Source organism: Heteronotia binoei, chromosome 5, assembly GCF_032191835.1.
Source record: "Heteronotia binoei isolate CCM8104 ecotype False Entrance Well chromosome 5, APGP_CSIRO_Hbin_v1, whole genome shotgun sequence".
NCBI lineage: Eukaryota > Metazoa > Chordata > Lepidosauria > Squamata > Gekkonidae > Heteronotia > Heteronotia binoei.
The window spans coordinates 135,771,420-135,796,824 of NC_083227.1; the positions used below are offsets into that span (position 1 = coordinate 135,771,420).

General features: G+C 44.6%; 1 protein-coding gene across 10 annotated transcripts in view; it reads right to left on the reverse strand.

Moving 5' to 3' along the window:
- TCF7 (transcription factor 7) overlaps window positions 1–25,405 on the reverse strand; it is a 181,332-nt gene that overhangs the window by 48,787 nt on the left and 107,140 nt on the right. The window lies entirely within an intron of this gene.

Genomic DNA, 25,405 nt, shown 5'->3' on the forward strand with positions numbered 1-25,405 from the left:
ACACAAAGGAGAGTGACTCCAAGAGCATAAATACATAAAAGCGAACACTTCAGTCTGTATATGAGTGTATGGCTCTACCTTTTATTAAGAAGACAGCAGGAATGATAATGAATTACGGCAGGCTTATCAAAGAAAGGATTCACAGGGTTATCCACTTTGCTAAAGTCTTTTTGATGCATCCTAAAAGTTTGTGTTTATAATACAATTCTCTCATGTGAAATCCTCATCTCAATTATCACATCAACTTTTCAGAAGCAAATGTTAACAGAAATAGGTGCTCGCTCGTGTGTGGGTTTATATAAAGTGCCATCAAGTTGCAGCTGACTTGTGGCAACCCTGTAGTATTTTCAAGGAAGAGACTAGCAGAGGTGGTTTGCGTTTCCTGCCTCTACATGGCAACCCTGGGATTTGTTGGTGGTCTCCCATCCAAATACTAATGTGCTGATCATGCTTAGCTTCCGAGATGTGGTGAGATCAGGCTAGCCTGAATGCCACACAGGGCTTTTTTTTGGTAGCAGGAACTCCTTTGTATATTAGGCCACATACCCCCTGTAGCCAGTCCTCCAAGAGCTTACAGTAGGCCCTGTTCTAAGAGTCCTGTAAGCTCTTGGAGGATTGGCTACATCACGGGGGTGTAGTCTAAATATGCAAAGGAGTTCCTGCTACAAAAAAAGCCCTGATGCAAAATATTTCCTGGACTACAGATTATTTCATGTTTTCCTTTTGCTGTGCAAATAGCTTTCCTCCAGATTTATTACTTGGCACTGCTATAATTTTGAATGTTGGCCACACTGTGGACAACATCAATCACAGATAGGCTTCCCAATCCCTAGATCCCAGCAGGAGATCCCCCGGTTTTACAGGCTCCCCCCTGCCCCCAGCCAGCTGGCCGGCGGGGGGAAGCCCTGCCCCCCACAGCCACCACCTACCTTTAGATCTAGGGCAGGTTTAGAAACCTGCAAATAGGTTCCATTTTAAAATGTGTGCATGTGCCTTTAAATAAGAGCAGGAAGTGGGAAGTACTTCATTGGGAAGAGTCAGCAGCTGACCTAGTCAAAGCAGTCCCTCTGTTAGCTTTGCTTTCATTTCAGAGCAAGTGTGTGTGTGGGTTAGGGTTGCCAATCCCCAGGTGGGGGCAGGGGATCCCCTGGTTTGGAAGCCCTCCCCCACTTCAGGGTCATCAGAAACAGGGTGGGGGGAGGGAAATGTCTGCTTGGCACTTCATTATTCCCTATGGAGACTTATTCCCATTGGAAATAATGGAGAATTGATCTGTGGGTATCTGGGGCTCTGGGGGGGCTGGTTTTTGAGGTAGAGGCACCAAATTTTCCAGTGCCTCTCCCCAAAATACCCCCCAAGTTTCAAAAAGGTTGGACCAGGGGGCCCAATTCTATGAGTCCCAAAAGAAGGTGCCCCTATCCTTCATTATTTCCTATGGAAGGAAGGCATTTAAAAAGGTGTGCAGTCCTTTTTAAAGTGATGGCCAGAACTCCCTTGGAGTTCAATTATGCTTGTCACACCCTTGCTCCTGGCCCCACCCCTGATGTCTCCTGGCTCCACCCCCAAAGTCTCCTGGCTCCACCTTCAAAGTCCCCAGATATTTCTTGAATTGGACTTGGCAACCCTAGTCACAGAGGACCTTTCGTGGAATGGATTTTTTCCTGGTGTGGGTGTTGATTCATAGTCCCACATGGTCAGCTCTACCCATATGGCTGTAGGACTTCAAATATTCAGCAGTGCTAAGAGATTAAACCTATGCAAAAGTAGCTTTGATGACACAACTATGATATGTAGAATCTCTAAGTGCAAATGAAAAGCAGCCCAAACTCATGGCTTCAAGGTCTGAATCAGCACAGCATTATGACCTGGCAGCAAAACAGGAGTTGTTATTAGTATTTCCCCCTGGGACTCAAGGCTGATTGCAAATGATAAGAACTATTCAATCAGCAAATGAATTACAAGGTATGATAAAATAATTTGATTCCAACAGCATAGATTCCCAGTAAAACAGGAGTGCTAGATAGGCTGAGTACTGTGCACAGCTCAGAGACTGTGAGGCTGACAGGTCCCGTCCAGAAGAATGATCTCCAAATGTAGAATAGGACCCATGAATGTTAGGGAAATGTGACTTCCAGCTTAGCTGAGAGGCCTGAGAGAACAGGACCAAAGAAGCATAACCTGCAATTGCTGGGTCCCTCCTACTCCTTGCTAAGGGATAAAAGGACAGTTACCAGAACAGGATGATTAATGACTATCTCTGTGAAGTTACTTTGCACCAAACAGAAATCTTTGGAAGACTAGCTAGAAAACACATGATGGTTCACTATCAGAACAAAACACAGAGGAACTTGTCTGAAAGAGAAAAAGAATGGTTGTAGTGTTGTTAGAGAAGTTCACACACAAGCCTCCTTGACTGCCTCAAGCATTCCTACCTTTTCGTACTTGCCCAGTTTCGCCCGCAGTTGCCTTTAAATTGACACTGACTTCTGGAAAAATCAAGTTTTGTCACTCAAACACAGAAGGCATTCTTACAAGAAACAGATTAGGAACAACAAGGGCTGTCTACATAGAAGTCTTTATTCAGTGTTAAAACCAGAATCTAAAGGCTGCTTCATAACTAAGTAATCCTATTTACATGTATCTTGTCATCAATGATGGGAGGGACAGTGGCTCAGTGGTAGAGCATCTGCTTGGTAAGCAGAAGGTCCCAAGTTCAATCCCCGGCATCTCCAACTAAAAAGGGTCCAGGCAAATAGGCGTGAAAAACCTTAGCTTGAGACCCTGGAGAGCCACTGCCAGTCTGAGTAGACAATACTGACTTCGATGGACCGAGGGTCTGATTCAGTATAAGGCTGCTTAATATGTTCAATCTTCCCTCTAAGCTGCAGAGTCTTGTGAGCAAAAATTCTACTTTGTGAGCTACAGGCATTAAAGTTGTGAGCTACTGCACATATTATTGAGCTCTGGGGTCATCCTTCCTAAGCTAAGACAAAAATGTGTGAGCTGGAGGCTAAAAATCGGTGAGCTAGCTTACACTAACTCAGCCTAGAGGGAACACAGCCTAGAGGGAGATTGTCATGTGTGACAATCTCACAGTATGCATTCTGCTGAGTGTACAAATCCTAGAAAGCATGATAGTCACTGCTTCTGAGATCCAACCTTCATGTTATATGGGATACTGTTGGGGTTGCCAGGCATAGCAGCTGTCAGGGAATGGGGGGAGGTGGGTACTTAGTGCAGGGGGGAGCAATTGTCATTGCCACATGATGACATCATTTCCAGAGTGACCGAGAAGCACTGGCATTGTGCTGAGATGATGTTCTAGATGATCAAAAATCTCTATGGAAACCACAGAATTTTGGGAGAGTGCTAGAGCAGGGTTTCCCAAACTTTTATTTCCCATGGCCCAGTTATTTTTACACTTCTCCTTCGTGGCCCACTAAAATTTGGGGGTGGAGCTGGGAGAGGAATTATGTCATTTCGTGTGGTGTCAAGGACCAAGTGATGTCAATTCCAGGGCACACTGAACCAAAACTCCACCTTTTCCTGTGATGTCACTTCCAGGGCACTCCCCCAAACCTGCCTCTTCTTTGGAAGTAAATTTATTTTCAGAAAAATCTCTCTGAAATTCATGCTGAGCCAAAATGGGGGTGGAAAGTGGGCGGTCCTCTCTTTTCACCCCCACACCTGCATGCACCTATCTGTTTGTGTGTTCTTCTCCAGCTTGCAAGCACTCCTAATGCCCATGTTCAATTGCCTGCACCACCTACATATCCCTTCCTCAACAGCACTGACCAGTGTATGCAATTGGGAGTGCTGTTGCCATTGCCATCAGGAATGCCAGCACTGTGTACCACCCACATTGGGCCCTGGCAGCTGCTCTACCTCAAAATATACTGACACATTTAGTAGGCCCTTCCTTCAGTTGCTACTACTGGAACCTTGCCTCAAGCTGCAACCAAACTCGCTTAGTTTCGAGAAAATCTTTCGACAGCTATTTTTCATACTTTTCTTTGGTTTAAACATGGAGAAATTGCTGAGAAAGGTAGCAGAGAATTGTATTGCAATTAATTATTTTCAAGTTATATGAAGTTCATACAAGCTTTTCTGCAGTTATCCCAAAAAGGATATTTATGAGGGGCTTGCAGCTTTTTACTGGCTGTGTTTCCCATGCCTTTAAAAGCAACCTGTTGTGCAGATACTTAGCCAGTGAACTACTTCAATCCTTTTTAATATCTGCAGGAGGAGTTTAATTTTGGTGTCAGACAGCTGTTAAAAGCAAGACCAGTAAAATGGTGCCAAGTTCATAGTACCATCTCTTCTAGTGCTGTTGAGATATACCATAGTAATCTCCAATGATCTCTTTCTGCCCCACACCTCTTACTCTCACTCACTCACACAGAAATCTCATAGAAGGCCACCTGGCTACAACTGGGGGTGCCAACTTTTCATTGGCAGAACTCCTATGTTTGCAACAACAGTATGATGAACAGAAAAGTTTCATCCAGTAAAAATGGAAGGAAGGAAAGAAAGAGAAAGGGAAAGAAAGAAAAGGAAAGAATGAAATGGAAGGAAAGGAAAGGAAAAAAAGACATGGAAAGAAAAAACATAAACATAAGAGGAGCCATGTTGGATCAGGCCTGTGGACTATCCAGGCCAAAATTCCCTCATACAATGCCCAAAAACAATCAGAATGTCCACCAGTAGAGCCAGGGCACTAGAAGCCCTCCCACTGTTGCTTCCCCTCCGCCCAGCACCAAGAATACAAACAGAGCATCACTTGCAGGGAAAGAAAGAAAGAAAGAAAGAAAGAAAGAAAGAAAGAAAGAAAGAAAGAAAGAAAGAAAGAAAGAAAGAAAGAAAGAAAGAAAGAAAGAAAGAAAGAAAGAAAGAAAGAAAGAAAGAAAGAAAGAAAGGCAAAAAAAAAGCCTTTCTCACCATCAGATGACCCCAGCCAGCAAAAATTCTGCCCAGGGGTTGTTTGGTAAAAAAAAAAATAGCTACTGGAATGCCATACCATACCAAACCTTTAATAGCATAACAGTTGCAAATAAAAATACATAGAATATAAAAATTTAAATATTGGAGATAAAATCAAAATGAAACCGAGCTTACAGATGCATTCATACATGATCAGATTTAAATTTAAGGATGTCAGCCAAAACTTTTGCCACAGCCTCGCTAACCTCCCTTTCAGTATCTTTCAATGAATAATAACAGGGTGGCAGAATAGACAAATCTGGGGAGAAAGAAAGCTTGTAAAATAAATCTTTACGGAGATTATGATAAAAGGAACAATCAAGCAATATATGCTGAATTGAGTCGGAAATATTCGCTCCACAGGAACAGAGTCTGTCGCCTAAAGGGACTCGACGATATCTCCCTTGTAAAACTTTGGAGGGAAACGCATTTAGTCTAGCCAACATAAATGCCCTGCGATGACTTGGAATGGTTAAGTCTGATAGATAATGGGGCATTTTGCCGCAGAAAGCATAAAGACCTAAGGAAGCTGGGGAGCAAATATAAGGGTTTGTTGGCCGTAGTTTTGTTTCCTCCAACTCCCACAGTCTCAATTTAATACATCTGAAGATATATGACTCATCAGAAGTAAAAAAACCATCAACCTCTATCCCCAACAGGTTAAATTTGGACATAAGCACTGCTGTCCAGGATGAAATATATGGGTCTCTTTTCATACAATCAAGAAGGCTGTTAGGATCTATTCTAAAGTGAATTTTGAGCCAGAATTTAAACACTGCAATCCAGGTTTTTGTCTCCACCAAAGATTTGACCCACTTCAGAGCAGAGAGCAAAGTAGGACACACATTTTGGCATACCAAGAATTGGTCTAAAGAATGAGGCTTGAATGCCCTCCACTTTCCTGGTAAATGCTGAGATCCATATAGGGATACCACAGAGAATTTGGGCTAGCGTTTTAGCTTTGAACACCTTAATTGCTGCTGGAACTAATTTGTTGCCCCTTGCAAAGAAAAACTGTTTAATTTGAGCAGCTGAACATTTAGCCAAGTTGATGGTGTTGTTACGATGTGAAACCCAGCTTAATTTGTGATTAAAAGTGATCCCAAAGTATTTAAAAAATTTTGTTTGCTCAATTGCTGAGTTGCCAATAAACCATCTCTGTGGGCGCCAGCAATTTGAAAAAACAACTACTTTAGATTTGGCATAATTGATAGAGAGTAAATTACAATTACAGTAGTCATAGAAGGAATTCAAATACCTTTGCAGGCCCACACTTGTGCAAGAGAGGATGGTAGTATCATTGGCATAAAGTAATAAGGGGACCGCTCAGCCTGCTAGTTTAGGTGGATGACCATTAATAGGGTTCAAAAATTGTACCAAGTCAGTTAAAAATAAATTTAAAAGATGCGGAGCCAGCACGCAACCTTGTTTAACCCTCTGGGATTTTGCTAGTCAAGTCACCACTAGAAGAAAATTTCACTTGGCATTAGAATGAAGTTTCCTCAAGAGAAACAGCAGACGAGGGTCCATTCCCAGGTAACCTAGCTTAATCCATAGTTGGGCTCTATCTACTGAATCAAATGTGCCCTTCAAGTCGATGAAGGCAGCATATAATTTTTTTGTCCCGGTATGCATATATTTTTCAGCAAGGAAAACCAGAATGCAGCAATGGTCCATAGCAGATTTGCCTTTGGAGAAGCCAATTTGTTCAGGACCTATGATGTTGCCTAGGTGCATCCAGTCAGTTAATCGGAGTTCTAAATGTTTGGCATACAATTTGCCCACTATAGATAATAAACTAATGGGGCGGAAATTTTCTGGTAACTCCAACCCCCCCTTTTTGTAAATTGGGATAATTATAGAATCAAGCCAAGAGTCTGGGATGGAGCCATGCAGATCAATGAAAGAGAACAATTTTGCAAGGGGCAAGAGCCACCAATCGGCAAACTTTGTGAATACCTCAGCAGGAAGGCCATCAGTGCCTGGTGCTTTACCCGCTTTTAAATCCTTCAATAAATCACTGATTTCCTCTAGCTACTGGAATGCCCACTCCCTGCCCCTTCCAGCTGAAAAAAACACACTCACCCTTCTTTGCCGCCCAGGCCTCCCGCGGAAATCTCCCCAAAAGAACATACTGCAAGGACATGAAAGCTCATACCTTGAAGAACACTTCATGGGTCTAAAGTGCCAGTGGATGCTAGCTTTTCTCTCAAACGCTGGGAGTGGGGGAGAAGGAAGGAGAGGCAGCCCAGCTCCTCTTTGCACAACACAGAGATGGGGCGGGGCTAGGTTTGCTGGGGCGGGGCTAGCTTTGGCTTTTCTTGTGACCTGGTAGTGAGGCTTCTGTGGCCCGGTACCGGGTCATGACCCTGCAAATGGGAAACCTTGTGCTACAGCATTGCCCTGGCACCATGCCAGTGCTTCCAGGTTGTGCTGGAAGTATTGTCATTGCACAAGGACAATGATTGCTGCTTGACTGGCCTGTTTCTGTCCGCTGACCAGCTGAGTGTTGGGGGTAGCAGCCAAAATTGTCAAGAGTTTACCCACCATAAGTGGACACCTGGCAAGCCTAGATAGTGCTGACCCACATCCTTCTCTCCACCCAAAACCAGAAATCATTAGGTAAAAGAAATATGTGAAGTGATACTGCTACAAGAGTTCCATGATGCAAAATAACAAAGGCAGGGTGATCAACTGATAAACAAAGCATAGCTTTTTCCTGTTGCCTGTAGGTGGGGGCCAATGAATTAGAGGATGACAGCGTGTATATATTCAGCAAAATATAATGTATGTCATCATTATTAGGATTACTAGTTCTTGAAATACAGTAATGTGCTTCCTGAGTGGAGAGTCTGGAGTCTGGGCATGGGGCTCACAGAAAATACTTCAGCATCTGAAATGGATGGCTATTGCATCTAGTCCTTGTACCACCAAATAACTCATCCACACATGGTACCAGGCACCCAACAAGTTGCAACATAATCCAGTATACAACTATGGCACAATCAAAAAGCAAAGAATAACCTACAGAGTAATTCAGGAAAGTGAGCCAAGACACACACTTCAGGTCAAGTAATACATATTCATTGTAACCAATGAATTAGGCATGTAGGAAATGCTTTACAGATGAGCAATATGGAATCAAAGACATAATTGGCCCAAGTCTATTCAGTAAATTAATTATTTCTATTAAACGGAAATAGAAGATTAGTTAGAAAACAGCTGTTGGTTCAGTATCAGAACAAATGGGGGGGGGGAGAAAAGAATAAATAACAATTGTACTATGGAAAAAATATTTAAAATTAGTTCTCTTATATCCAAGACCCCATGCTGCCATACTGAACGTTGGTTTGTTTTCCTTGGCTATGGATTTTCCAGAATGAAATTCCTGTCAAAAAGCACTCAAACCACATCAATGCCTGAACAGATGCAGGTCCCGAATCAGACCATTAGTCCCTCAAGTTCAGCACCGACTACTTACCAAAAGGTCTTTATATCACATAGGACTAAATTCTTTTTTTTAAACTGGAGGCACTAGGAATTGAATCCAGACATCTTACAGCTAGGGCTTTATTTGAACAGGAATGCACAGAAACGCAGTTCTGGCTGGCTTGGCATCAGGGGTATTTGGCCTAATATGAAAATGAGTTCCTGCTGGGCCTTTTCTATAAAAAAGGCCCTGCTTACAGCTGTAAGAATAATAATTTAAAAATGTGATCCCCAAATGACTACACCTGTCTGGATTAAAAAGCCAAAATATACAAGTCAACTGGAAAAGTGGGCTCATTTGTCTCCTCACAAATTCTCATTCTTTACAAATCAGCCTCGAAGTGCCAGCTATATCCCCTCCTGCTTCTTCTTCGTTGGCAGAGTTGAGTGTTCCTTCGTTTACTACGGCTTTGATCCAAGGAAAATTTTCCTGTGGACTTCAACATGAATTAGTGTTGGCACTAGGAGGTTTCAGGCAGCACATAGAGGTTAAGTGCTTGGCACATTTCCAAATAGCTTGTGGACACACACCTGCAATCTCATTTCTGTTTTTTTTAACCAGACACATAATTTCTTTCTTTCTTTTGTTCTTTTTAAAAGGAGATAAGCAGATACCACAAGAGTCAATCAAAAATGCATCCATTCTAACCACAGGGTTCAAATGGCATAACAGACATTAGGCATTCAAGTTTTGTGGTGAATTTCTGTCAAAGCAGGGTCTGCATAGGGGGGCTGTTAAGTGTCTCTGTGCTGGGAAACACAACTGTCAAGTCTCAGAAATGTGTCACTGGTTTTAAACCTTGTGTTCAGGTTCTCAAGAAATTCAGATTGTTTTTTTTAAAAAAGCTTCTTGGGGGGCAGGGAGTTCAAACATACAACCACCACCTGTCAGGGGAAAGTTGAGCGTATATAGGGGAAATGCATTTCATTGGAAAAGGCTTAGTTCAGGGAGCAGAGATCCGCCCCCCCCACACACACAAATGTTTCAAACCACATGTAATTATGCCTCAGCTGATTCTATATTCTTTAGCTGCCATTTTATGTGAACATAAGCAACATGGACTTCAATTGGATTTACTTATGTAACAGTGCATTATTTGAATGACTACAGAAAATTTAAATGTGAAACAGAAAATAATCACAAGTGAGCTTTCCCCAATATAACTTGGATGTATTTGAGAGTCCTCCCCTCCCCTGGTCACAGCTGAATATTGTTGCCTCTTTCTCTCTCTCTTGGAACTAAGTGTCCTGTTGAAAGGTCTCCAGGCTTGAGAAAGTACAGTTTCAGTTCATTTGTGCCGCGATTCCCCTAAACTTCAAGCCAATCCAAAGCAAAACATCCATGAATATGTGCTCATGCAGCACTCCTATTCATATCAATGAAAAGGAGGGATACACAGAATTATTTTAGTACAAACTCTGTTTAGAATAACTTGCCTAATGGTTATTTGAAGACAGCTTCCCCAGAACTGGTGGGCCATTTATTATCTGCTTTAGTTGAAAACTCTACTTTTAAAAAGAGCTTGAACTCTAGAAATTAGAGTTACAATTAAGACCCAGTGTTCAAGATTCACATACACAAGCCACAACATACTGTATATATTCTCAAACAAATCCTACCAGGGTTTAATGAGGAAAAAAATCCACACAGATTGAGAAATACGGCTAAGGTCAGCTGTGTAAATGAGGCAAAGTTAAGCTGAGGACTCAGGTGATGAGTTGGACAGCTGCTTCTACCTAGTCTACCACCCATCACTCTTTCTCTGTCTGCACTTTGCTGCACCACTGCCCAAGAGCTGGAGCAACTAACGTTCCTCCCACCATAGTGTGGGGCAAACCAGGGATGCCCACAAGGACTTCCTAAACGCCACAGCCCTACTGGGTATGTGTGGCTTGCCATTCAGCATTTCAACATGACTGGTGGAGACAGTAAGGGCCAAACTAGATGCTATGGTGTCCATGGGTCCAATCTGTGGATGCCAAGGCCATTTTAGAGCTGAACTCAGCCATTGAAAAATACTGCAAGGACCCAGTTCTGATAATGCAATCTGATAGGCAATCTTCTCTGACCCCCTCCCCCCTGCAACCCTCTTCAAGTGCCAAAACAGCCCCCCACGGCTGTTGAAAAAGCACAGGAGAGGGGGACAAGATTGCCAGGGTCCAAATGTGCTGTGAGCCTGTATCCTTTTAAAAATGGCTAAGTTCAGCTCTAAAATGACCTCAGCATCCATGGGTCAGATCTGTGGACACTAGCATCTAGTTTGGCTCTAAGAAGTGAGTAGTTATAGGGTGGCAGCTGCTGCCTACGGGAGCACCCACACAGATATCCTTAAGTGGATTATTTCACTAAATTGTGTTCCTCAAGGTTTCAAATGTGGTAAAAATGGATAGCTAACCACAATATTTCGCTTTAATTTTCATTTAAAAAAATTTCCTACTCAACAAACAGGTGATCAAACATTTCTATAAATGTTAACTGTACAGGATGGCAACCCCACCTCTAGGCACTGCAATTAGGAAATGCTTGAGGACTGCTACATAAGAAGTTTGCCAAAAAACCAATTTCCTTCCTTGACCGAAATGCTGCTTAAGCATCTAGCACAGCACGCTATGGAACTACTTACAACATTTAAGTCAGATTTCAGCTCCTAATCCATAAATGTCTGCTGTTATATTTTTAGTTAAATGCTATTATTTTTATACTTCTATCCTGGAAATGCTGAGCCCCTCAAGGCTCCCACAGCTATTTCAACAATACAAAATAATTTTAAACAATAGCTAAACACACAAACCTTCAGCATAATTGAACAAGCCAGTGAGCTGAAAGACAAAAATGAATCACTAATCCAGCAAACCATTTACCTTTTCAAAATGAAGCTGTATTTCCTGATGGCTGTAAGAGAGAGAGTTTGTGGTCTGATATTGTTTGAGGCATCATTTTACATAGGCTAGCCCTCTATAGCAACTTTCAGTGGTCTCAGCTGATACTTCAGATTTCCTCTTTGAAAGACCTTCTCCATAGATGAAACCCAGGGAGTTCCTATAATTTGCTTAACAACATACCTTGATTCTCACTGCACATTATTTTAATTCTCTTATAGTGTGTTACTCTTTTCACATAGATTTGTCTAGCTGACTTCTCTGATTCATTTGTTTTGATCCCTGAGATGACCTCAGTGGCTGAAGAGGTGCTCTACCCTTACAAACCCTGCCGCAGCAGATAACACAGTAACATGTTCCACACCCACTACAGAGGAGAAGGAGGACAAGTGGTACAATAGACATTACTATGCTAGCTCTACCATAATTCTAAAATACTCCGGATAACAAAGCCATATTTTCAACTGACAGTAGCCACCCTATTATGCATCTTTGAAGCCTGTGATTTAACTGACCATACAGTACAGTTCCAAGGTGAAAGAAGCTTGGAAAGTCGCTCCCTAGGCTAATCATTACAATTCATCTCATATTCAGTTTCATTTTCCTCTGGCATGATTTGCAATTGCATAAGATGTCTGAATAGCTCATTCACAAGTACAGATTGCAAATTTGCATGCCATCACTACTTTTGCATTAAGAATATCTAATTGTTTCCTAGTTCAGAAAGTGTGGTTTCTATTTGTGATGAACAAATAGATGGTTCCCTACAAATATTGTATAATCTGGACTAAAACAAAATAGAATCTGGCAATTAGCAGAATGCCCTTATGGAGTAAACACTTTACATGGCAAGTTCATATTTACCATGTGTACACAGTATTTACAACTGTAAGCCGAGCTGTTCCAGATAGCCAGAGGTCTGTTGGGATCTGGCTTGCAGGAACAGGTGGACTGCTCAGTGTCCCGCTGTCGTACAGTAGCAGTAACAAAGTCAGATACTGCCAGGGTGCTAGCAACGACTTCAGCCTGAGGATGTAGACAGGAGCCTTGGAAGTGGGAGGCCTAACACCTGCTTGTACAACCTTTGCAATTAATGAGCAGGTGGTTGCCCCAGTCTTGAGACAGCTTGTGATGCATTCGTTACTAAGTTTACCTTGGACCTAGGACATTTCACAGCTATCAATAAATATCAAATGTTCCATTCTTGAGCAAGGTAATGGAATTGGTAGTGACTGGACAACTACATGTTTTCCTGGGTGAAGTACATTACTTAGATTCTTCCCAATCAGTTTTTAGATCTGGTTATGGGATTGAAACAGCCTTGGTTGCCCTGGTGGATGACCTGCACCAGGAGATGGACAGAGGTAGTGATATTCCGTTGATTCTCCTGAGCCTTTCAGTAGCTTTGATACCATTGATCACAGTATCCTTCTGGATCACTTTTCTGGGACTGGCAGGCACTGTTCTGTGATAATTCCAGTTGTACTCAAGGGACAGGTTTCAGAAGGTGGTGCTAGGGAACTGCTACTCAGCTCTTTGGTCTTTGACCTCTGCGATCTCACAAAGTTTCATCTTATCCCCTATGCTCTTTACTGTCTACACAAACCTGCTGTATTAAGTCATCCAGAGATCTGGGCTGGGTTGTTACAAATATGTGGATGACACTCAGCTCTGTCTCACACTTCTGGCTGATCCCAGAGAGTCTGCAGAAACCCTGAACCAATGCCTGGAAGCAGTTTTGGAGAGGATGTGGGCTGATAAATTGCAGTTTAATTGTGACAAGACAGAAGTGCTACTGACGAGCAGAAGGTCTAACCTGAGATTTAAGGTCTCCTTTTCTGGATGGGGCTGCAGTCCCCTTGGGGCTGTAGTTTGGGGTTACTCTTGACCTACTAAGCAGGTGGTCTGGAGTGCCTTTTACCCACTTCAGCTCATTAGCCAGCTGTGGTCTTTCCTGAGCAGAAAAGATCTGGCCACCAACCTTTTAGGCCTAAAGAAAACAAAGCCTTTGACCACAGCCAACACCTAGAACAGGGTTTCTCCACATAAATTTGTGCCTTTGATTTAATGAAGATGACAGCAAGGCAATCTTTCTTATAGCCCTTATAAAGTTACTAGGTGTCAGCATAATTTATTTGTATAAATAATTTTTATCCACATATTTCAAAAGTAAAGAGTGGATAGCAATTCCATATGATCCCTGACAGGGAAAACCCTTGAAATGATCTCCAAGGCTGCTCTTTGACTACATATTGTTTTAGGTCTTGATAAAGACTAGACAAAGACATTATTAAAACTCTCAGCGTAGGATATAGTGGGAAGTTCGATCTGTAGGTATTCTGCCAGTGGAGTTATTATTTTCATAGTGCAGAAAGGGGAACAATTTAGCACTGTTGCAGTTACATGGTTGGATTAAGCAAACCTTATTGGTTTCTACAAACACGTTTACCAATAACATCTTTATATAACAGACAATTTCTATCATGTTAAAAGACTGAAGAGTTCTTTTCTTTTTTCACTCCATTGACACACAAGGGAGGAAGCTTAATTGTGCTGCACAATAATACAGTCTAAATGGTTAGAGTATAACACTTTGGGTACTGTCGTATTTCCAGACTCATCTCATGTTCTATATAGCAGCCTCCTAGCAGCAATCTTTGGTCAGCAGTAAGGTCAGTGTCAAAACACTCCACTCAGTTTTGATATGACTAGTTCGGCACTCTCACCAACCAAACACTGTACACAAATTTGCTGCTACTTAGTAAAATGATCATTGTGGTTCTTAGCACTCAGGCAAATAACGTAAAGCAGTGGTGAGTCAGATCAGTCACCACCTTCAAAAACTTTCCCACCTTGCTAGCCTTAAAACGTTAACACCACTGCTACTTGCACTTAAATCACTGGCCTGCATTACCAAACTTTAGTACAAGTTGCACAGAATGAGATGAAGGTCATACGTAAAAGAGGTTTAACTTTTGGGTTGCTTATGCACATTTCACAAAATATGGCAACTGCCACTTCATTTCGCCTCCTTCAACCCGCTATCATTCTGCAATCAATAGCTAGTCATTTCAGCACTCCGTGGACTAGTTTCGTTTTTCTCACTTTTGCTGCCGTCAGATTGTTTCAGCCCACCGACATTATAAAAAAGGAAATAAGGGAAAGTTAATACCACCTACACTTAGGGTTTTATTATTGCTGGCTCCTTCCCACACTGCCCCGCCTGAATTTAGGAGAAATATATTTGATGCTATTTGCATTTGACCACATTAGCAACAGACATAAGTTATTGCTCTCACAATGGGTACATGATTAGAACGATAAGATCTATTATACACAACTGAGTCTTTGTATGAAGTAGGGACTGAGCTCATGAGTTGCTGTGTCAGCAAATAAAGATCTGGTACACAACAACAACTAGATCCACATTTGGTGTCACAGGTAAAACACAGGTAACATGACCCATACGACAAGCCATGTCCTCCTTCCATGATGCAGAGTAGCTTGCGTACCACTGTGCAACTGTTATAGCACAGTTACACAGTGCAAGTGTTCCAGCACACAAGGCAATTTCAAAGCAAAGAAAATGGCTAGGTGGCAGGGGCAGGGAGCAGGATGGAAGGAATGGACCAAAGGTAATTTGTTAATAAAGTGATACACTAGTAACCCTCTAAGTTCTTTGATATATTTTTTGCCTAACCACATATTACAGAATTCTTGCATCATGTCTGGGTCCATCACAATGATTTTCTGTCACATGTGAGCTTCTTCAAGTGGGTAGCCATGCTGGTCTGAAGAAGCAGCAGAACCAAGTCTGAGTCCAGTGGCACCTTTAAGATCAACAAAGTTTTATTCAAGGTATGAGTTTTCATGTGCTTGCACACTTCTTCAGATACAGTGAAACAGAATTTCCTCAACCATTACATACATGCAGAGGAGGAGGGCTAGTTGCCAAGAAGGACTAGTTAGAGTCAAGATGCATAAGTAACCAGGCAATTATAGCTGAGACTAGATTAAAACAGTTGGTAAGATCTGTGAATAGCAGTAAATTATCATTCAAGAGTTAACTACAGATGTGAGAAATGAGTTTGAGTCCAGTGGCATCTCCAAGACTAACAAAGTTCAGTTCTGGGTATAAGTAAGGATGGAGAGACTTAGCATGTGTAGATATATATTTCTTTGATACAATGAAACAGATTTCCTCAAATGTTACATACAGGTAGAGAGAAGGAGAGGTTAGTTGCCAGGAAGGACCAATTAGAGTAAAAATAACTGAACAATACATGCAGCTAAGATCGGAATAATGCATTTGGTATGACCTGTGTATAGCAGCAAATTGGTATACAGATAATAAAAGAGTTAACAACAGATGTGAGAACTAAGTTTGAGTCTAGTGGCACCTTTATGACCAACAAAGTTCAGTTCTGGGTATATAAGCAAAAATTAAGCGACTTAGTATGCATAGTAAGATGATATCTCTGTTAAGCCCTGGGAGTTCCATTGCCCTGAGTGTTACTTGTAATAGCTTGTAAGCAGTCTCTCATTCCAGTCTGTTTCTAAAATTCCTCTGCAATAAAACAGCTACTTTGAGGTCTTCCACTGAGTGTCCTGGGAGGTTGAAAGGTTATCCTATAGGTTTCTCAGTTTTATTATTCTTGATGTCAGATTTGTGTCCATTTATCCTTTGGTGTAGGGCTTGACCTCTCTGCTCTATGTAGAGAACTGAAGGGTATTGTTCAGTGTTAGAAGATGAACAAGTGAATAAACCTGAGATGCTGTAGCTGACATTGCTAGGTCTAATGATTGTGTTGCCTGGGTGCACGTGGCAGCAAAGTTGCTATCTGGGTTTATTGCAAGCTCTGGTACCAGAGTCCATGTTCAAATTAGATATTGCATTATTGTGGGTGATGAGTTGTTTGAGATTGGGGGGCTGTCTGTGCCAAGAAAAGATTTACCCCCCCCCCCCCCCCGCAACTACTTGTGAAACAGAATTGTCATTATTCAGTACAGGTTCTAAGTTGATGACGCATTGAACAGTTTTGAGTTGAGAGCTGTTTGTGACCACAAGTGCTGTTCTGTTATTATCTCTTTTGGGCCTGTCTTGCAATAGGGTTTCTCTGGGTACCATTCTGGCTTTGTTAATCTGTTTCTTGACTTCATCAGGTGGATATTTTAGTTCCAAAAAGGTTTGTTGTAGATCTCTCAGGTGAGAATCTTTGTCTGTAGGACTGGAGCAGATGAGGCTGTAGAGTAGAGCCTGGCTGTTTACAATGGATTGTTTGGCATGTTTAGGATGGTAGCTGGAGGCATATAGGTATGTTTCTCAGTCAGTATGTTTCTGGTATAAGGTGGTGTCTGTGCATCCTAGTTCTCTGCTGGGATTTCTTTTCCCTTGTCTCTGTGTGTGAGAGAGACTCAGATGCACTCATGATGCACAAGGTGAGGGAAGTTCAGACTTCCACCTAGGGCTGCCAGGATGCTCACTTTGACAGGCAACCTTTTACCCTTCACCCTCTGGCCTCCACCACTCCTTTAATTAGCAGCAAGAGCAAACGGCAGCCATATTTAATACTTTTGCATCAAACCAAATGGTGATGACTCCCTATAAAAGAGTTACAGCTCAGTGTAAAGTAGGGTTGCCAACCTCTAGATGGGGTCTTGCATCCTCCCAGAATTACAACTGACCTCCAGTCTGAGGATCAGTTCCCCTGGAGAAAATGGTTGCTTTGAAGGGCAAATTGCATTATACCCTAATGAGGTCCCTCCCCAAACCCAACTCTCTCCAGACTTCACCCTTAAGTCTCCAGGAATTTCCCAACTCAGTTGGCAATCCTAGTGGAAAGGCATATAAGTGGCATACAGAAGGTCTCAGGTTAGCGTTCCTGGCATTTCTAGTGAAAGAATCACAGGCAAGAGGTGTTAGGAAAGACCTCTCTCGCTTGAGCCACTACCAGTCAGAGTAGACTCTACTGAGCTAGATGACCCAATGGTCTGGTTTAGACAATTTCACATAATATTCACATAAAATACTATAATAAATCTCATGCTCCACTCTGCAGTTATATGGTGAACTGGGCAACCCATCTAAAGTTGCTGTTAGCATTCTCTTAATGCAAGTAGGACCTGATAGCACAATTCAAGTATGTACTGTAAAATTTACTTTTTAAGGGCAGTGTGTCATTTTTTTTTAACTGTGCAGGAAGGACTGAGCAGCTCATTATTCTTTGTCTTCTTTTTTTTGCTTTGCAAGCATCTACCTCCTGAGAGGAAGATGTAGGTGGTTCAGTAGGGACGATGGATGTGGAAACATAAAGGTCAAAAGGTTCATCAGAGGCTATTTGCGTGAAAGGAGATAAGACCTAAATAGATTAAATCCGTTATGAGGCAAAGAAACTGAACACAAACTTTTGACTCTACTGAAAAATATAATTTTACAGTTACACTTAGATGAAAAATTACCTCCCTAGTTATTGTCTTAACCACATTGAAAGTCCACCACTCTCTGACCAGTATTTGCTGGATCAGTCGTTCCACTGCTGTATTGCTAATCTAAAGCACCATTTTAAAAAAGCAACATGTTCAGTATTTAGCAGAGTATAAAAGTTCCCAAAAGTTCTTGGCTAGAATAAATGGGATATTCTATGTAATCAAATTATTGTGTTTAAAAATTGTATAACCCGTTTTTCCAAAGGTACTAGCCTCAACTAAGAATATCTAGCTACAAAAGAACATTCACCACTTAAGATCTTTACTCCTCAATCTTAAACATACCTATTAAAATATTTATAAAAATGTAATAATGAAAAAATGTCCAAGCTACAAAAGTAACAACTTTTTCATTAGTTCTTCTGATGAAGTGAAAGAATGAACTTTTAATATTTGTAATAGAAATAAATACTATGGCTTTTCAAAGTTGAAAAAAATGTGGCAGAATATGCAGGAAAATGAGCCCAAGAATGATGAAAAGCAAGAAAACAACTTCAACACAAAACTCAGCATTTTGCTGTTTCCAGTCTTAAGAAGGCAATGTTAATAAAGATGCACTCTGTCCACAGAAGGAAGTTTCTGGACAAAATTCCAAAGGCATTATCAGGACTATTATCTAAATTTCTGCTCATTCTTCAGATAGCCTGAACTGATTGGGCTCTCCAAAAAAGGACCATCTAAACACCAGTCCAGGGAACTGCTCTTTCTCTGAACAGTTGTTGGCCCATCTGACATACACAAAGTAGCTCAATTAATGGAAAATAACTGGAGGAAACCCTGAAATATGACTAAATAGAGTTTAATTATCAAAAGCTTACTTCTTTGCTCATAAAAGGCTTTGACACTTTGTTCATTGCACTTATTCCTTCTCATTACAAATAATAACACAGCCCTGAAAGTATGGAAGGGAAATAATATGCCTCTGATGTGATTCATGGGGGTTTCGATTTGTCTGACATCAGAAGGGGTGAAACTTGGTTGTTTCACACTAAGCAATCATAGTTCCTCTTAATCTGACATTCTTGCATGACTATCGACACATTCCTCTATAAAGCAAATGCCATTGGGCCTAGGGTTGCCAAGTCCAATTTAAGAAATATCTGGGGACTTTGGGGGTGGAGCCAGGAGACTTTGGGGGTGGAGCCAGGAGCAAGGAAGTGACATCACTTCCAAGTCAAAGGTCAAGTGATGTCACTTCCTGAGCTTCACTCCTCTATATCACTTCCAGCACACTGCATCAAACCCCACCTCTAAAACCCTTCACGGGGGTTTAGGAATCCTAATTTCTACATCACTTAAATTGAATGTGTCCATCTAAAAAATTCAAACCCATGGGCAATGGCTATCCTCCTACACTTCAAAATGGGGTCTCTTCTAATACTAAATGTATATATCCCTCCCCAGCAAAAATGATCAGATATAGCAAGGTGCTGTAATTAATCTGACTTTTTTATTGAAGAACTTTTATTAGATACTCCAGCACACCTGATTCTAAAGGGGGGGGGGGGGAGAGAGACTTTAGTGCTAGACTCAATTCAAATGATAAGATTCTAATTGACAAATTTGGATGAAAGCTTGCTAAATAATGTCACTTAATTCAAAACAGATATGGGCTTCCCCCTTAAACAGTGGAAGCCATTCCCAACCTAGTAAGACTTAGTTACTGCTGTCTTCTCAGGTCAAACACAATTACAAGGCTAAGTAGCTCTATCATACCTCTGGTAATTCTGTGGTCAGGTATTTCTCAGTTGCATTCCCTTTGCCACAAAAAAGAATTTGTAGCTCTTTATGCTTCAGGAACTTGGCAATTTGGAAGCTTAAGATAATTCACACCAGAGAAAATTCTTATATGCACACTAGAGCATATTATGTCCTCCTCTATGTCTAGCAATTGGGAGTGGAGGTTTGCATATATCACCCCTACCAAAAATCCTAATAAGCAGCTCTGGTTACCATCATGTAATAGAATAGCTCTAGGGTTGCCAGGACCTGTCACTGACCAGAGGCAGGAGTAGGGTTGCCAGCTCCAGGTTGGGGTATTCCTGGAGACTTGGAGGTGGAACCTGGGGAGGACACAGAACTCAGGGGATTACAATGCTCCCAAAGGCCACCCTCCAAAGCATCCATTTTCTCCAGTAGAAATTGACTTTGTAATCTGGAGATATGCCATAATTCCAGGAAATACTTTCAAGTATCAGTTATTCGTCTTTCCATTTAGTGGGATTAGAAAAGAACACAATATCAAAGCAATATCTGCAGTACTGCATTTAGAACACCTGAGACTCAGAAGCAATGTTCCCTCTTGTCAGAACTTCAGAACATCAATGAGATCCCATACTTGGTTCCAAAGCTAGGATTTTATTGAAGAGAACTAAGCACTGAAAGGTACAAGATAACAGTGATGGCGAAAGCCAGCACTGGCACAGTTTTATACACTAAAGCAAACAAGTCACAAAGCCCTAATTCACACCATTACAGACACAGCTGTCTTCCCACCCTTGCTATCAGCAAAGATGTTGCCTCCTTACTCTGAAGGCCACACGGTTCGGCTTCAAAGGGTGTCAGTGTGAGAATGCACAGAGATACAACATAACTCAATCTACAGCCCCAAATATTTTGGATACCAGTGGGGCAAGGTTAACTACTATCCAGGCACTTAAGGTTAAAAAGAGGTTACAACATGGAGTCGGTCTGGTTCAGTCCCAGACTCCCTACCTTCATAGCAAGAGTATATCACATTACATCAATTACACTGGCTACATAGTAACAAAGCAGCAGTAAAGTTACAAGTTCTGACATACTGCCCCCCCTAAGCGCCCCTCCCCCGGGGAGCTGCCTTGGGCTTGTGTGGGTACAGCAGGTGAAATTTTTTCAGCAATTGCGGAGCAGCTACATTCTGAGAGTCGACCCACTCGTCACAGCTCGGGGGGAAGTGTTTCCATCTGATTAAGTAATACAGCTTCCCCCTTTTGACTTTGGAGTCCAGGATTTCTTGGACTTCATGGTGACTCTGACCCCTCACTGTCGTAGGAGGGGGCGGTGGGGCCCTGGGATGGAAGGACGTAGCACCAGGGTCTTTCCGGAGAAGGCTGCAATGAAAAACAGGATGGATTTTGCTTAGAGATTTGGGCAGCTCGAGTTCGGCAGTCACTTTGTTTATTACTCGTTTGATCTTAAAGGGCCCAAGGAACTTCAATGCTAGCTTGCGGCAGGGTTGAGGAAGGGGAAGGTTTTTTGTTGACAAGAAAACGGTGTCCCCCACCCTCAGTTCCCACTCGGGGGCGTGTTTTTTGTCGAACTGTTTTTTGTAAGCCTTCTTCGCTTCCTCCAGATTTTCCTGAATCCCCTTCCAGCCCTCCCGAAGGCCCTCCCACCATTGTTGGCATGAAGTTGGTTCCGAGGGGGTGGCAGGGAGGGGAAGAGTGGGAAACGGCTTGCCTTCGTAGCCATTTATGATTTGGAAAGGGGAGGTTTTGGTAGAGCTGTGGAGGCTGTTGTTGTAGCCATACTCAGCAAAGGGGAGGAGGTCCACCCAGTTGGACTGTTGGAAGTTAATAAAACAGCGGAGGTATTGTTCCAGCAGGCCATTAACCCTCTCCGTCTGTCCGTCCGACTGGGGATGGTATGCTGAGCTGAGTCCTTGCTCGATGCCAGCGAGTCTGCAGAACTCCCGCCAGAAGTTGGCAACGAACTGCGTTCCGCGGTCGCTAATGACCTTGTCCGGGAACGAGTGTAGCCGTACAATGTGGGTAAAGAAGAGTTGGGCAAGTTTCTTAGCAGTAGGGAGTTGCTTACAGGGGATGAAGTGGGCCTGTTTCGAAAAAGTGTCGACCACAACCAAAATGACTGTTTTGCCTTGCGAGGGCGGGAGTTCTACTATGAAATCCATGGACACTACCGACCAAGGCCGGTTGGCTGTTGGTAGGGGTACTAGGTGGCCGGGAGGTTTGCCCCCCCTTCGTTTTGCCATGAGGCAGGTGGGGCATGAAGAGACGAACTCTGAGACGTCTTTCTTAATCTTCGGCCACCAAAACTGGCGGGTGAGCAGATTGAGTGTTTTGATGTAGCCGAAGTGGCCCGCCAGGCGACTTGAGTGGCAACGTTCTAAGACCTCTTTGCGGAGGGGACCGGGCACATAGATTTTTTCGTTGTGCAACCAGAGACCGTCCTCGCTTTTACGGAGGTTAGGTGGGCGGTCCGCTTCTTGAGCGGATTCAGCAAGCAATCGGGACAGAAGGTCTGCGTCCGGGGGGCTGGTCTTTTTCCCGGAGCGGGTGGTGACCCCCCCGGCAATGGCGGAGGGTGAAATGAGCGAGTCTACCACCTCCTCCCGGAGACTTTCGTGCTGTGGCAAGCGGGAGAGAGCGTCCGCTAAGAAATTCTTTGTACCAGGGATGTGCTTAAGCACGAAGTCAAATTTGGCGAAAAAGCCAGCCCAGCGGATTTGTTTGGCAGTCATTTTGCGGCGCCCGGTCAGCGCTTCGAGGTTTTTGTGGTCAGTCCAGATTTCAAAAGGGACCCTAGCTCCCTCCAGCCAAGAACGCCAAGTCTTAAGGGCAAACATGACTGCAAAAGCTTCTTTGTCCCAAACCGACCAGTTTCTTTGCTCGTTTGAAAACTTCCTCGAAATGTAGGCACATGGCCGTAGCACCCCGTTTTCCCCTTTTTGCATTAATATGGCTCCAACAGCGGCGTCGGAGGCGTCGCATTGAACCACGAAGGGTTTTAATTCATCGGGGTGTGCTAACACGGGCTCTGAGGTGAAGAGGCGTTTTAACTCCGTGAAAGCCTTTTGGCAGTCGGGCGTCCACGTTAGGCGTGCGCCCGGCTTTTTTGCTTCTGCACCCTTCCCTTTGGTTTTTAGGAGTTCGGTGAGGGGTAGCATGATTGTGGCGAACCCTTTGATGAAGTCGCGGTAAAAATTTGCGAACCCGATAAAACTTTGAAGTTGTTTGCGGGTTCGAGGGGGTTCCCAGTCCAGTACCGCTTGAACTTTTGCGGGGTCCATTGCTAGTCCCTCCCCGGACACCCGGAAACCCAGATAGTCAAGTTCGGTCTTATGAAATTCACATTTAGACAGTTTGGCATACAACTTGTGCTTACAGAGGGTGCTCAACACTTTTCTGACCAGTGGTACATGGGATTTTAGATCTTGCGAATAGATAATGATGTCATCAAGGTACACCACCACCCCCTTGAATAGGAATTCCCGCAACACCTCGTTGATAAAGTTCATGAATACCCCGGGGGCCCCTTGCAGTCCGAAGGGCATAACCAAGTATTCGAATTGTCCTAAAGGGGTGTTGAAAGCGGTCTTCCACTCGTCTCCCTCCTTGATGCGGACGCGGAAGTACGCGTCTCGGAGGTCGAGTTTTGTGAATATTTTTCCTTTTGCTACGGTGTTCAATAGGTCCTTTATCAACGGGATCGGGTAGGCGTTGGACATAGAAATCCCGTTTATCGCACGAAAATCTGTGCAAAGTCTAAGCGACCCGTCCTTCTTCTTTCTGAAGAGGACGGGGGCAGCGTGGGGGGCCGTCGCCGGTCGTATGAACCCACGCTTTAGGTTTTTGTCCAAAAACTTTCGGAGTTCAGCTTTTTCCGCCCAACCCATGGAATACAGTTTTGCTTTGGGTAGCTGTTGCCCTGGGATCAGTTCGATCGCACAGTCCGTGGGGCGGTGGGGCGGTAGCTCATCCGCCTCCTTTTCACTAAACGCTAGTTTTAAGTCCCGGTATTCCTTAGGGATCGAAGCGACTTCCTCGAGTGTGAGGCAAGCCCGCTCGTTCTGGGGAGGAGGGTGCGGCCCCCATTCGGGGCGCCAGTGGTGGTGTTCGCACCTCCAGTCGGGGAATCGGACGATCTGTTCCTCCCACCTTATGTCCGGTTGGTGGCGGGCGAGCCAAGCCGAGCCCACCACCACATCAAAAGAGCAAGAGGGGGCGATTACAAAGGTTTCAATCCCCCAGTGCTCTTCGGTCCCTACGGGAACCGCCTGCGTCTCAAGAGTGCATGGCTCCCCCCTCATGGGACCCCCGTCCATCTGCTGAAAAAGCATGGGTTGCGGTAGGGGCGACGTGGCTAATCCTAGTGCCTCTACCAAGCGGGGGGTGATCAGGTCCCTGTTACACCCTGAGTCGATTAATGCTCGGGCGTGCATGAACCGCTTTAGGTTCGGGTTGAGGAGGGTAACGGCCATAAACAATAAACCCCCAGTGGCTCTCACCGTGAGGAGTGCCGGCTGTTGCTGGACCTGCTTTGCGGCACCCATTAAAGCAGGTCGCTGTCGTTTCCCGCCGACTCGGTGTCGTCCGACTCCTCGGTCGATTCCTCCACGGTCGCCAACTCGGTGGTAAACTCCTCGTCAGTCGCCAAGGTGGTGGCGACGGAGCCCCGGCCGGGCTCCTTCGAGCGGCTACTCTTTTTCTTCTTCTGCCCCGATGCGGTCGGCTTGGCTGCCGGTGGTGTGGCCCCCGCCTTCACCGGGCAGTTGGCGGCGAGGTGATCCGGGTCTCCGCATCGGTAGCATTTGTGGGCGGCAATAGGGGTCGAGGTCGCCGGGGTCTTCCGTCCTTCTGATTTAGTTGGGGTGTGTTTCATCCCCTTCTTCGCCAGTTGCTGCCGGCGCATTCCCACGTGTTGAAGGTTGGTCTCCACTTCTCCGGCTAATTGGACCCATCCGACTAAGGTGTCGGGCCTCCCGTGGCTGTAGCAGCGGTCGAGGATGTTTGGGTTCAAGCCGTTGCAGAAAGCAGTGTACTTCATGATTTCGTTCCACCCTCTCACTGCCGCACAGTAGCCCAGGAACTCGGTGGCGTACTCGCGGATGGAGCGGTTGCCTTGCTCGATGCGCTGGAGGGCCGCGATGGCTTTCTCCTCGCGGAGCGGGTCGCCATACTGGCGGAGCATCGCGTGTAGGAACCCCGCTACTGTTGCTAGCTCGGGCTTCCTTGATGCAAACAGCCCGACGTACCACTTGCGGGCTGGACCTCGCAGTCGGGACGCAATGTGGTACACTCGGCTGGCCTCGGTCGGGTAGTCGGCACCCCAGTGGGTGAAGAACGTGTCGCACTGTATGGTAAAATACTCCACGTCTTCCGGGCTCCCGTCGAAAGTAATCTTCAACTCTCTCCCCCCCCCCGGGGCGGGGGGTACCGCCGGCTGAGGTGCCGGGACCGGCGGGGCCGGCAGGATCGGTGCGGCCGGGGCCAGTGGCGCCGGGGCCGGCGGTGCTGGTGGCGCCGGCACGGGGGGCGCCGGGGGCGCTGGAACCGGCGGCGCGGGGGCCCCTGGGGCCGGAGGTGCGGCCGGCTGTGGGGCCGGTGGGGCCGGAACGGGCGCCACCGGCGGCGCGGGGACTGGGACCGGCGCTACGGGCGGCGCTGGGACCTGCGGGGCCGGTGGAGCGACGGGCGGTTGCCCCAGCGGCAGTCCTCCCACGGGGATCCCCAGGACCGCAGTTTGCAGGGTGCGGAGCTGGTCGTAGATCGCGCCCAGGTTCTGCTGCATCTCCTCGGCCATCAATACTCGGGACGCGTGCACGTCGTCGTGGATTTCCCGCACCCAGTCG